General features: G+C 45.1%; 2 long non-coding RNA genes across 3 annotated transcripts; both read left to right on the top strand.

The window, feature by feature from the left end:
• Nucleotides 1-5,516: 5,516 nt before the first annotated feature.
• On the top strand, nucleotides 5,517-6,179 carry LOC123186406 (uncharacterized). 2 transcript variants are annotated; one of them, XR_006493628.1, is made up of 2 exons: nucleotides 5,517-5,701; nucleotides 5,807-6,179. It is a non-coding gene; the product is annotated as an uncharacterized lncRNA (long non-coding RNA). The 2 variants fall into 2 exon arrangements; XR_006493627.1 differs by having other exon boundaries at nucleotides 5,802-6,179.
• A 3,143-nt stretch (nucleotides 6,180-9,322) lies between these two features.
• Nucleotides 9,323-10,109, top strand: LOC123186405 (uncharacterized). The gene is made up of 2 exons (XR_006493626.1): nucleotides 9,323-9,512; nucleotides 9,623-10,109. It is a non-coding gene; the product is annotated as an uncharacterized lncRNA (long non-coding RNA).
• Nucleotides 10,110-12,300: the final 2,191 nt, after the last annotated feature.

The raw sequence follows: 12,300 nt of genomic DNA, 5'->3' as shown, positions 1-12,300 counted from the left end.
ATTTACCCTTCATAAGGACCCTTTTCATCGAATCCGCTCCAACTAAAGTGGGAGAGACAGACACCCGCCAGCCACCTTATGCAACTTGTGCATGTTAGTCGGTGGAACCGGTCTCACGTAAGCGTACGTGTAAGATTGGTCCAGGCCGCTTCATCCCACAATACCGTTGAAGCAAGATAAGACTAGTAGCGGCAAGAAAGTTGACAACATCAACGCCCACAACCAATTGTGTTCTACTCGTGCAAAAGAACTACGCATAGACCTAGCTCTGATACCACTGTTGGGGAACGTTGCAGAAAACAAAAAATTTCCTACGGTTTCACCAAGATCCATCTATGAGTTCATCTAGCAACGAGTGATCGGATTGCATCTACATACCTTTGTAGATCACGCGCGGAAGCGTTCAAAGAACGGGGATGAGGAAGGCATACTCGATGTGATCCAAATCACCGGAGATCCTAGCGCCGAACGGACGGCACCTCCGCGTTCAACACACGTACGGTCAGCGTGACGTCTCCTCCTTCTTGATCCAGCAAGGGGAAGGAGAGGTTGAGGAAGATGGCTCCAGCAGCAGCACGACGGCGTGGTGGTGATGGAGCTGCAGTACTCCGGCAGGGCTTCGCCAAGCTCTATGGAGGAGGAGGATGTGTTGGAGCGGGAGAGGGAGGCACCAAAGGCGTGTTCTGAGAGGCCCTCCTTTCCCCACTATATATAGGGAGTCCAAGGGGGGGGCGCCGGCCCTAGGAGATCCAATCTCCTAGGGGGTGCGGCCAAGGGAGGAATCCCTCCTCCCCAAGGCACCTAGGAGGTGCCTTCCCCCTTTGGGACTCTTCCCTTCCTTGAACCCTAGGCGCATGGACCTCTTGAGGCTGGTGCCCTTGGCCCATATAGGCCAAGGCGCACCCCCTACAGCCCATGTGGCCCCCCGGGCAGGTGGCCCCACCCGGTGGACCCCCGGGACCCTTCCGGTGGTCCCGGTACAATACCGATGACCCCGAAACTTGTCCCGATGCCCGAAATAGCACTTCCTATATATAATTCTTTACCTCCGGACCATTCCGGAACTCTTCGTGACGTCCGGGATCTCATCCGGGACTCCTAACAACATTCGGGTTACTGCATATACATATCCCTACAACCCCAGCGTCACCGAACCTTAAGTGTGTAGACCCTACGGGTTCGGGAGACATGTAGACATGACCGAGATCGCTCTCCGGTCAATAACCAACAGCGGGATCTGGATACCCATGTTGGATCCCACATGCTCTTCGATGATCTCATCGGATGAACCATGATGTCGAGGATTCAAGCAACCCCGTATACAATTCCCTTCGTCAATCGATATGTTACTTGCCCGAGATTCGATCGTCGGTATCCCAATACCTCGTTCAATCTCGTTACCGGCAAGTCACTTTACCCGTACCGTAATGCATGATCCCGTGACCAGACACTTGGTCACTTTGAGCTCATTATGATGATGCATTACCGAGTGGGCCCAGTGATACCTCTCCGTCATACAGAGTGACAAATCCCAGTCTTGATCCGTGTCAACCCAACAGACACTTTCGGAGATACCCGTAGTATACCTTTATAGTCACCCAGTTACGTTGTGACGTTTGGTACACCCAAAGCACTCCTACGGTATCCGGGAGTTACACGATCTCATGGTCTAAGGAAAGGATACTTGACATTGGAAAAACTCTAGCAAATGAACTATACGATCTTGTGCTATGTTTAGGTTTGGGTCTTGTCCATCACATCATTCTCCTAATGATGTGATCTCGTTATCAATGACATCCAATGTCCATAGTCAGGAAACCATGACTATCTGTTGATCAACGAGCTAGTCAACTAGAGGCTTACTAGGGACATGTTGGTGTCTATTATTCCCACATGTATTACGATTTCCGGATAACACAATTATAGCATGAATAAAGACAATTATCATGAACAAGGAAATATAATAATAATACTTTTATTATTGCCTCTAGGGCATATTTCCAACACTCCAAGCCTTGTACACTTCAACCATGACTCGTTCCAGTAGCCCTGCAGATCGATGCAACTCCAAATTTGCGGCTTCCTCCACCTACAATTTGCTCCAAAAAACAACCCAACAAACAACATTGTATAAGACCTCAACGGGTTCAACAAGCCACTTCTATTGGAAGCACACGAGATTACGACCGTTCTAGATGCCTCATAAAATAGCCGCCATCCCAGCAACATGGAGTTTTTGCTCTTTTTTCCCCAACCCGTTTAACCACACATTAAAATAGTATTCATCATTTTGAAAGTGACAATCGTTCCAATCACACAACCAACGATGTTCCTGATGTATCTAACCAAAGGGATTCAAAGAAATTGTGACTTGTAAGATACTTTTTTCAGTACCAACTAGAAAAAGGTTTTCATGCGGAGAGGAATTTTGATTCTCCAAAGAAACCCATGCGAAACTTTTCCAAAATTTGCATAGCTGAAAGTGCAATTTCCCTTTTATTGTTATTTTGGTTTTGATGATGGCAAGGTTGTTTGGACTAACACTGCCCACTAAGTGTTTACACAAGTATTAGTCTCAAGGATACAAAGTGTCATGGATCGACCGCCGTAAAAAATTATTGTAGTCAAGAAAGAGGTGCAAAAGGCTATCAAGAGTACCATATATTTTATGTTTCTTGAGTACAACGATCCCACATTATTAAGAGGGGATTGTCCGGCTACAAGAAGAGCTCAAGTCATAATTACACATTTCCCATATCCATAGCCAAATATCACTGCCACATCCTATGTGTCAAAAATAGGGAGAAGTCCTAATCAAAGGACCGATCTAACCGAGCATTCCGTCCCAGTATAAGCGGCTATGATGTCTGGTAGTAGGCAGGAGCAGGTGGCTAGCACTGCCAGTTCAACCGGGAGTTCTCGGGCCAAAGCCGGTTACACCAGGCATACAACCAGGCCTTCTTAGGCAAACCAGCAAACAACCGATTACTCTTAGGATGTTGCCTGTATAACAAGGCACTTATGCCTAGTATAACCAGGTGCCTGGTTGACTATGTTGGTAATGGTGTGGGGCTCCACTCCCACCCGGTGTGACCGGCCACACTGTCGTCCGCTCTTGATCTCGCATGGGTATAACCGGGCCCTGAGTTCTGGAGGTACTCTGCCTAACTGCCTCTATCTCTCCGTGGCCAGAAATCATCTGCTGCACGGTATAACCGGATACTTTTCAGGTAAAATGACCCCTTCCCACCCACCTATATAAGCAACCTACCAGTTTGGTAGGTGGTGAACACACTCAAGATATTTCGCGCGAGATCCATTTGAGCCTCTCTCGTTTTCCCCACACTAAATCGAAGATTTCTTTGAGGGATTTTAGAGAGTTTGATAAGAGATTTCACACAAACATAGATCCACTCGTGCCCTCTCTTTTGACCTAAGCTTTTCTTTATATTGTTAAGTTCTAAGTTCCCCCCTTCGGTCTTGTTACTCTTGGAGGTTGGAGACTCCTAGGCGGTAGGATTTCTTACGTGCCGAATCAACTGGTGATTTACCCCCAAAAGGTTTGGAGGACGCCTCAAGGCCTGTCCCTAGTGATTGGGAATTGCCTTGGTGGTGATATACCAAGGAGAATTGAAAGATTCTATAACCACTTTGACAACAAAGCAACATTCATACTAGCTAGGTCTAAGATCCCTATCACCCCCTAGTCTTTCGAGAGGCAGACTAAGGACCAAGAGAACAGATAATATTTCTACCCGGTCTTACCCCCACTCTAGATAAAGCTCTCTAAGCATATCATGGCTCTTTCTAACCCACTTACAGATCATGTAGAAAGGAGCATGTATACAGGGATACATGATACTTGAGAGGAATGAGAGAGTAGTTATGCCTCCAATATTTAAGTTACATCCTTGCCAACAATTCAACCTTTTCTCAAAATTCTCCGCTGAACCACTCCAACCACTATTCCTAAGTCTTTTTTCATCTACGGGATCACCCAAATACATCATGGGTAGCTCTCCCCCATTATATGTAGAAAATACCTCAAACACGTGTGATCCTTCTTTAGCCATTTCAATACAAACAAATCACTCTTATGAAATATGATTTTTATATCTAATGTTTGTTTTAAGAGGTAGAGGAGGAACTTCATGTCCTCGGCTTGCTCCAAATCATCCTGCAAGAGGAGGGTCATCAGCATACTATAGGATGGACACACCACCATCCACGAGATGGGAAGCTAAGCCAATAATCTATCCTTATCTTAAAACTCGAATATCAATTATGTAAATAACATCTATATCAAGATTAAACAACAAAGGGGAAAGTGCCCCCCACCTTGTCTAAGACCTTGATGGGTGTGAAAGTAAGGTCCAATGTTCACATTACCTTTCGCTTTGACCTCCCCCCTCCCCCCCCCCCACACACACATAATCTTCATGATTTAGTCACTGCGTTTACTAGGGAAACCCTTTTTTCATTGTTCGAAGAACGAAAGACCGATTGATCTTCTGAAACGCCTTTTCAAAGTCTATATTGAAGAGAACCTTCGGGCCTTTCTTCTTATGTAAATCAATTAGGGTTTCGGAGAGGATTACCATTCCCTCCAACAAAGTGTTGTGCCTAAACCTTAGTCACTGTTTGGTTGAAGACTAGTGTGGCCAAGCCAAAGTGTGGCTAGCCACATAAGTATGGCAAGCCACACAAGTGTGGCTAAGAAATTGGACGCCAAACTTTGGCAAAAAAAATTGTCTCTATGACAAGTGGGCCATATGGGCAATAAAGTGTGGCAAAAACCAAACACATGCCAACTAAACCGTGGCTGCCAAATTTTTGACTTGGCAAACTGTGGCCGGAACCAAACAGCCCCAATGCTCCTAGTTCAGCCTCAAGAACCAGCAACTTTCAAATTTGAATACTTGTGGGATCTTGCGTACGTACCTCACCAGAGCCATGTGGTAAAGGTGGATCCTAGTGTTGCCTTGATGTGTCACATGTTCCACCATGGTGCTGACAGCGTTAAGCGCCTAAGCGTAGCAGTGTGGTAACATCTACTCGGCAGCATGCATGCATGAATGAAGCGCCTGTAGCCTGCACCCTGCATCAAGTTGATCATGTTGAATGTATGCAGATCGCACGTTGATCACCAGTTCAGCAGAGGTACAGCGCGCCATATCTTTGCAAATGTATGTTGTGCGGCATCTTGCACTCAATTTGAGTTGTTTTTGTTTTGTTTTGTTTTGCATGGAAGAAGCGACGCGCGCGCGTGGGAGAATCTCGGGGCCTTTTCCCGAGCGTCAAAGGAGACGACAAGCCCTTTGCATGCAACAAGCAACACATGCACTGATGCATGCATGCACGATCTCCCTCAGAGTCAGAGCTCAGAGCTCAGGACACGGCATGGCGGCCCATGCCCCTAGAGGAAACGACACGAGCTACGCTGCCATAGCCATGCATATGATCCAGTGGCCACTACGGGTCTACGGCACCCCATGCCTGCCGCGACATGGCTGCTATAAAATCACCCGCGGCTCCCGTGGGCAGCCCTCGGGGACCGGCCGGAGGTGTTCCCCTCCTGGTCTCCCCTCTTCTATCCGAGCTCGGCAGAGAGAGATGTATGTGCTCGTGACATCTATCTACGGCATGTCGCCATGTCGGGGTCGATGATCAGGTCATTGGCCGGTGATACATAGCCCCCCTGGTATACATTAGCTGCTTCTTCTTTCTTGCTGTCTTCGTTTCAGTCGTGTTCTGCAGGCGTACGATTCTGAGGTTCTTTCATCTTGAATCTCTGTGTGAAGGATAGATCGGATGCGGTCGATGTCCGGGGAGCGGTGGCAGCGCGCGCGGACGTCGGCACCGTCGGTCGCCGGGCTAGGATAGAAGAAGAAATAGGTCATGTTGCTAGCAGCTTCTGTTCATTTATTCACTTCTGTCGTTGTTACGGTCTTTCGCAGGTTCTTTTTTGTACCCTCCTTTTGTGGGAGCGTAGCATAGGTGTTTCTTGTCGATGTTAATCGAGATCGTTCTTCTGGACAATCTGTTTACACCTGTCATTGGGAATGTTTTGTTGGGTGACAATGCGTACCCTAATGTTCCATGTTTCAGTTGCAGGAATTTCGGGCCCCCCTGCAAAAATTTGTAGGATTCCGTGACCCTTCTGCCACACATTTCTATCACTGTGGGGTGCCTGAACTCTCGGATGCTATATTTCTGTCCTTTACTTATTTTTGCAACTTGTAGCTGGAAATGGGTGTATTATCATGCTTCAACTTCTTTAACTGATGCGAGAACTTCAATTACTCATTCGAAAATGACACTACATATCTATGTAGACCAAAAAAAAAGGTGTGAGCTATAACTTCATAATTATCACCTAGTCGTTGCATGCACAATTTTTGACTCCCATCTAATCACTTTTATGTTTTCCCGCAAAAAAAAGAACCATTTTTATGTTAATAACAGCATCAATTTCCTTACTTCCTCTGCTTAAAATTAATTTAACAAGTTAGAATATTATTGTAAGTCAAATTAACATTGACCAAGTTTACAAGAGAATATATCAGCATCTATAAAACCAAACTGGTTTCATTAGTTTCACCATCGAACATATTTTCGTCCTAGATATAATTTATGTTGTAGATATTGATATACCTTTTGTGCACATAGTCGAAGTTGAACAAGTTCGATCTAGAACAAAGCTAGAACTTCATTTCCCTGCAAAAAAAGAGTTAGAACTTCATTTAATTTGGAAAGGAGCAATTGGTTTCTATATCAAGCGAAAATGCACAATAGAGCTCGAGTTCCATGGAGGTTTTCTTTGAAAAATTCAAAAAATCACATTTTAAAGTTTTGAAAAAAAAAATCTGAAAGCAAATCACAGATGTTCATATGGATGTAGACTACACAAAAATGGCAAATATGCGAATTTGAAAATAGTAAACAGCATGCACAGTGTTCACTATTAAAAATGCACGGATTTGTCTTTTATGTGTAGCTCGCATGTCACTGTATTTGATTGTGAAACTTTATAAACTTATATAATAGATCCATCTAAACATGTACAATTATTTTCAGATTTTTTTTAATATTCGAAATATGCCTTTACATAAAAAATATATTAAAAGGCTCTATGGAGCCCGAGCTCCAAATTGCCTCTCCTATGTCAGCCACTCCTTACCTCTTTCCAAATGTGCTACTTTGTACCCCACCAATATCCTAAATTTACTTACGTGAGTACGTGTCTTCCCAGGCCCGTCCACAAGGGGGGCCAAACTGGGCGACCGCACAGGGCCCCCAAATTTTTGGGGCCCCCAAATGTGCAGGTACTAGTCAGCCCAGGAGGGGAGTGGAAGGCTCGTCAAAGCAAAGCCTGCTGATCGCTCGAGCCTGATTCATGTTTCCCTTTTTCTCTGTAACCGATCAATCACCCATCGTTGCGTGGTGACTATTCCAATTCCCCGATTGCTGCTCCCGCTCCCTCCTGTTTCGCCGGCAATCACGCATGACCAGCCGGACGCCTGCCATACTGCTCTGCTCGACCGCTACCACAAAGTTACGAACGACCGGCGCGCAGTCATCAGATCGTCTGCCTCTGCCTGCCGCCGCCTACCTATCATTTCTTATCTGTTGGGTAAGTAGATTTGTTGAAATTTAGATTTCTTAGTATTTGGTATCTTTCTAAATGTTATACTCATTAACACATATCTGAAGTTTTATAATGGAGTGAGAGCATTCTTTACTTATACTAGTTCATCAATTGCATGCATTTTCAAATTTTAGGGGGTCAATTTACATCTCGCCCCGGGGCCCCCAAATCCTGGAGACGGCCCTGTGTCTTCCTCTCATCAATCTTCCCCCTCCCCCCTTCCCTCTAATCAAAATTTACCAACTAACCGGCAAGTTTGATCTTCACAACTGCTATCTTTCGTAGGTGTAGCAAAGCTCATACCCCGCAGCCTCCATAAACCTTTGAATGTACCTAGCCTAAACAATCTCTTATTAATATAAAAAGCACTAGTTACTATTACTAGTCGACGGTTTTTTTTTGGCGAAAAGCTAGTCGATCGTAGCCAACCAGTATATATGCACTAAGTGCCGAGTGGAAATAATAATGTAGGGTAATAAATATTATTTTATACAATTTTCCACTCCCCCTTTCCTTAATTTCCCTTTCGTATGAAGAACAACATATGGCTATTTCAACGAGATCATCATCTTTAGGCAATTATTTCAGTGACTATATATGGACAGTCTGGATATGTAGTACAAACAGCTACCAAGCTAGTAAGCTTTCATAATTGAGCACACCGGCCACATCCCACATGATAGCACCCAACAAGGTACAAGGTTGGCCACGCACTTTAATCAAAAGAGCACCCACAATTCGAATGATTTTCTCCCGTTCAAATTATTGCATTTTGTAGGACCAAAAGAGCTAGCATTCCAGTTGGCCGAGTGACTCGAGGTCCCAACGTTTACGGAGCAATCTAAAGTTAGAACAAGGAGGGCATGACATGATTAAATTGCATGCTGAATGATTCTTGATGGTTGGTATTTGTAGGCTGAGCTGGAAGCGTGGAATGATAGAGCGCAGCTCCCCTTTTCATTTTTAAAATATGTATTTTTTATTTTATTTTTTTAATTAGAAGGAACAAATATATAATAATATTAAAAAAAGATAGTTGCTGGGATCGAAGAACATAAATCCGCAAAAAAGAAAAACTAAATATATTCGAGAGAGAACGGTACAGAAGCCCCGCTTAGGCCAACTTTATACTCTGGGCCTGGCCGGCCTAAACGGGCTGATTCTTCGTCGGTGCTTGCCCTGGTTCTTCAACCGTCCATGCCTCCTCCATGGTTCTGTCAACTCCACCAAATACTTGTCTCAAAAAAAAAACTCTACCAAATACTGCCTTCATCCGAAAATATTTGTCAGAGCAATGGATGTATATATGCCAGAGACGCCGAGCTCACACTCACAGTGCGAGTACATCATGCGGTACGCCGTCCGGATACGTGTGCGCATGAGTGTCACCCATGTGGAATACCCAAGGTTCCGGCTGTGGGCTGCGCCATCGAGAACGAGGCATCGATGGTCGACCGCGGGAGTGCATGGTGGGACAACGTAGTTACGGGAATATATGCATGCAGATAGGGAAAAGGCAAAGCTATCTGAATGAATATTACCGATCCTTCCGCGCGCGTGGGCCGTCCCTGTCGTGTCCGGTGAAGCTGGCCGACGCGCGCGTTTGGTTCCCGTTCACTACGCCGTGTATAAATGGAGGCGCACCACTAGAAGCAATAGCAACTTGAACTTCAGACTTCAGAGCACAATTTGCCAGCCAGTCGAGCTCAAGAAGAATTCCGCACAGCTCGCTCGACTGGCCATGGCCAACTTCGCCGCCCAGCTGAAGGAGCGGTTCCTCGGCCTCGTAGACCGCGTCACCGGCTGCGGCCGCGGTGCCGCGGCCAAGGAGGAAGGCACCAAGCCGGCGCCGGCCATGAAGGAGGTACGTCTATACGTTTTAGTTTGCTCAACACTCTGTCCCGTTTCCGTATCTCGTGGTACATGTGTACTTAGCAGAGAACTCAGCGTGTGTACCTTATGTTGCTTTTGCAGCACGTGGAGATCCGATCGAGAGCTCCCAACGTGTCAGGAGGATCAGGGGCGGGGGTCAATTAGCACACTGCATGCATGCATGCTGATGCGGCTGAAGATGTGTTTGTCGTTGCAGATTCGTTTGTCTGGTTCTTTCGGTGCACGCCTTGTAATTTAGCTTGCGGATTCTTGTTGTTTCCTGTAACTGTAAGTGTGCCGCTTTTGTTGTGCAATCTCCTCCTGTTAATTTCTTGGGACGAAATCTTGTGTAATCTCGACGTACGCCGACCGTGAGGTTAATTTGGTGTGCTGTCACGTACGTATAAGGTTAATAAGGGTATTTTTGTGGAGAAGATAGTGCTTGCATCAAGGAATGTCCTCCGTTTTCCGTTTCGTGCAGCTGTGCGGGCACATAACGCAGTGCGTCAAGGCGGCGAACGACTGTGTAAGCATCAAGATTAGCTATAGCAGAAAGCTTATGGGATACACGATTCAACTACTTTTTTTTTTGAGGGGCACGATTCAACTACTTGGATCATTGTTTTCCACCCCCACTGCACTAGAAGGTGACGCCCACCTTCGTCACGCGGTTGTTTATTGGAGTTTTTCTTTTCTTGCAAAAGTAATTTGTATTACTCAAACCAGACCAACACGGTCCAAATTACAAAAGTTCAAAAGAATATCCGGGCCTGACCTCAACCATACGGCAGTTCTTGGTTGTGTACGCCTATAAAATGCCATTGCATCACTAGCTAGCCTGGTTTTGGAAGTGCATGGTATGTGTAATACAAATTACACAATCATCATGCATAAGGGCATGCATCTCTTTCAACAAAAAAGTACTCCTAATAGCATTGGCATGACAGTTCATATCAATAAACTGCGGTATTTATGGAAAACCATACATGTCAACCATATAGGCACTATTTCCTTGTATTCATAGACCGCTATCCAGCATGCATATATAGCTAAAACTCCACCCACAAAACGCCATCTAACATACATCATGAGTGTTCAGTAATAATATAGAGTATCACATCAGAAAACTGACACTATGTTGACTATTGGGTTCTCTACACCACATCCATTAACATAATAGCAAGATCAACTATCTTTTTATCCTTAGTGGCAAGGATACAACAATGTGCTTTGTATTCTTATTGCCAGCGAAAACAATTATTGAAAGAAATCAACCCCAACTAATCCTCACAAATCCCTATCGCAGAACATTCATCTAAACATGACTAGTGAAAAAACTAATAGATCGGAGACCATATGCATATAAAATTGTGCATAAATAAACAAAATAAATCCATGTATAATATGATCACAAAATGACAATTCATCACATCGCAACAAAAATATCAAAGATTACATCAGATTGATCACAAGCATGTTAGGAAACTCATGTGATATTTGTGTTGAAAAACGGGGGAGAGAAGATGCCACATAGCTATTGTTGTGGACCCATAGTCCAAAGAGGACTAGTCACACATCATCATTGGAGAAACAATGTAGATGAAGAAGACCTCGGTGATTATCTCCCCCTCCAGCATAGTAGTAAAGTGTTGGGAAACGTAGTAGAAAACAAAAAAAAATCGCGCCTATGCACACCCAAGATCAATATGAGGATGCATAACGGGTTGTGATCAAGACTGTTACCGTCACCAAGTTGCGGCAAAAGAAGAACGTGTCGGTGCCGATCGTACTTGGAGTCCCTCGAATCGTCGATGAACGATCCCGCGAACCACCCACGAACGATCCCTCGAGCCGAAGACCGAAAGCATGGCCTCTACTTGGTTGCAAGCATGGAACCTTCACGATCCAGCGCCGTCCAGAGCTAATCGTCGCCGAAGAGATAGAGACGGGGATATTTGAACCACACTGGGCTTCTAATTATGAGGATTAGACGATTAGTCTAGCTCTAATTAGTCAACTATAGGACCAACTAGAAATAGAACTAGAAGAACTAGATGAGGCTCCAAAACTTGCGTATATGCAAAAGAGCACAAATCCTAAGTATATATAGGTTGGAGGGGAGAGGGGGCAGCCAAGAGAAGGAGAAGGACTCCTCTCCCCTTGTGCCGGCCAAGGAGGGAAGGGGAGTCCTTCCCGTTCCCCAATTCGCCCCCCCCCCCCTAGAGGGAAAGGGGGCCTCCCAACTTGGTCCCTTGTGGCCAAGTTGCCTTCCTCCACTTGGCCTTTTTAGGCCCGTTGATATTAAATTAAATATAAAAATGTTCCAAATATTTCCACACCCTTTTGTATATAATTTGACATCCTAGCAAATATATTCCACCTATATATATTTATCGGTAATACCCGGTATTATCCGATACACTCTGAAACCCTTCCGGTGATCCCGAAACGTTTCCGGATCCTCTCAAAACTATTACGAATATTAATGAAACGATTCCACAAATTAATATGTTCTCATCACTCCCGTCCTACTAACACTCATTAGATCTTGATTGCCTTAAGCTTGTGACCCCGTAGGTTCGATAACTCACAGACATGAATGAAACCCCTTCGTTCAATGACCGATAGCGGAACCGTGGACGTCCACATCGATCCCTATAAGCACATGAAGGATATTCGAGTGAACCTTTTGTTATCACGTGATGCTCGCTTTGCTTCGTGATACTTCACAAAACCCGGGATGCATCAGTATCCTCCTAAGTCATCACCATGCTCACTAT

Source organism: Triticum aestivum, chromosome 2A (genome assembly GCF_018294505.1).
Source record: "Triticum aestivum cultivar Chinese Spring chromosome 2A, IWGSC CS RefSeq v2.1, whole genome shotgun sequence".
In the NCBI taxonomy this organism is placed as follows: domain Eukaryota; kingdom Viridiplantae; phylum Streptophyta; class Magnoliopsida; order Poales; family Poaceae; genus Triticum; species Triticum aestivum.
The sequence above is the reverse complement of the archived record's forward strand: the minus strand, read 5'-3'. Positions and strand labels throughout refer to the sequence as shown.